Source organism: Penaeus vannamei, chromosome 1 (genome assembly GCF_042767895.1).
Source record: "Penaeus vannamei isolate JL-2024 chromosome 1, ASM4276789v1, whole genome shotgun sequence".
NCBI classification, from domain to species: domain Eukaryota; kingdom Metazoa; phylum Arthropoda; class Malacostraca; order Decapoda; family Penaeidae; genus Penaeus; species Penaeus vannamei.
The window spans coordinates 20,761,264-20,762,800 of NC_091549.1; positions in this window are offsets into that span (position 1 = coordinate 20,761,264).

The window sequence follows — 1,537 nt, forward strand, 5'->3', positions numbered from 1 at the left end:
TAGACAGCATATTCACTTAGCTTTTCACGTGAGCATCTCCCTTATCATATTTAATTGGATCTGTCAGGCTATTAGATCTCACTTGATCTTGCATCCTGCTGGGGGAGATTGCCTCAGCACCCGAGCGCGGCGCATCAACGAATCCCGAGTGAAGTCTCTTGCTGCTTCTAACTGCATTGTTCTCGTTCTGAGGCAGTAATGATGTTGCGAAATCTCACTCTCACGTCTTGATTTTGGACAAAAAAAAAATACATCCGGGATTTTTTTTTTTTTTTTTCAAGATTTTCCTTCCAGGTAATCCGACAGATATACGCTGTACAAACAGACACACGCAGCGGGTAAACGCAGAGCTATATTCAATGACTCAAGCGTCCATTCAGCCATACGGCAATTAAGTCGGCCTCACTCACTCCACCAGAATGAACAACACCTTTCCCCGCTCCATATTGCAAACACACACTGACTCGGGGAACATATGCTCAAACATGCATTCATCAGCGAAGGCAAACACCCGCACGATCACAAACATACACGCATACTCAGAGCAGTACACTATAGACTTTAAATCCAGACTAAAAGCCGACGTACAATGAACCATTGAATTCCCAGGTTTATCGCGGCGGGGGGAGGGGGGGGAGGGGGAAGGAGGCACATACGCAATCACTTCAATCTTGATACAGCAATTGCTAGTCTACGTCAACAACTGACCCTCACGTCTAATTGAGACTTGGTGTAGACCTTACGCTCGAGAAATCAAATGGGAGTGGGACCTTTGGCAATTAAATGAGTGTTTGATTAGCATTTGCATATTCACGTATGGACGCTCAGCAGCGACGTTCTGACAGCAGATGTCGCTGATGATTTCTCAGTTCTGGTGATTGTTATTGGGCGGCCGTTATTGATCTGGAAGTCAATTATTGTGGAAAAGGGAACCGATGTCAACTTCGGAAATAACTTCTCGGGTAAGTGGCCTTATTTGGAAAGTAATGATAGTTTTTATGTATAATGAAGATGAAGAGAATGAGAATAATGGCAGCAATGATGTAATGATGATGATGAGGAAGTGATGATGCTAAGGAAGAGGAGGTGATGATGAGGAGGAAGAGGAGGAGAAGGTGATGATGATGAGGAAGAGTAAAAGGTTAATGAGGAGGAGGAAGAGGAGGAGGTGATAATGCGGAGGAGAAGGAGGAACAATTGATGGTGAAGTGGGGGAGGTGATGATAATCATGATGATGCACGCTAAACTCAAACTATCAGTATATACAAAGGCATACAAATTCAAAGTGCTATATGAATATAAAAGCGAACTTTCATATAAATGAAATACAAATAATAGTTTGTCTCCCACCAAAGCTACCTTTTTCCTATATTTTTTTTTCATCAGTGAAAATATTCTCACCCCAAAACTCATATTACTAATTGAAAAGCTGGAATACCGTTTCAATTTATACATCAATCTTTCATTTTTTTCCACACCGTCCGTTGTTATGGTGAAATATTTTTTCGACTCTAAATAAAATGTTTTTTTGAAGTC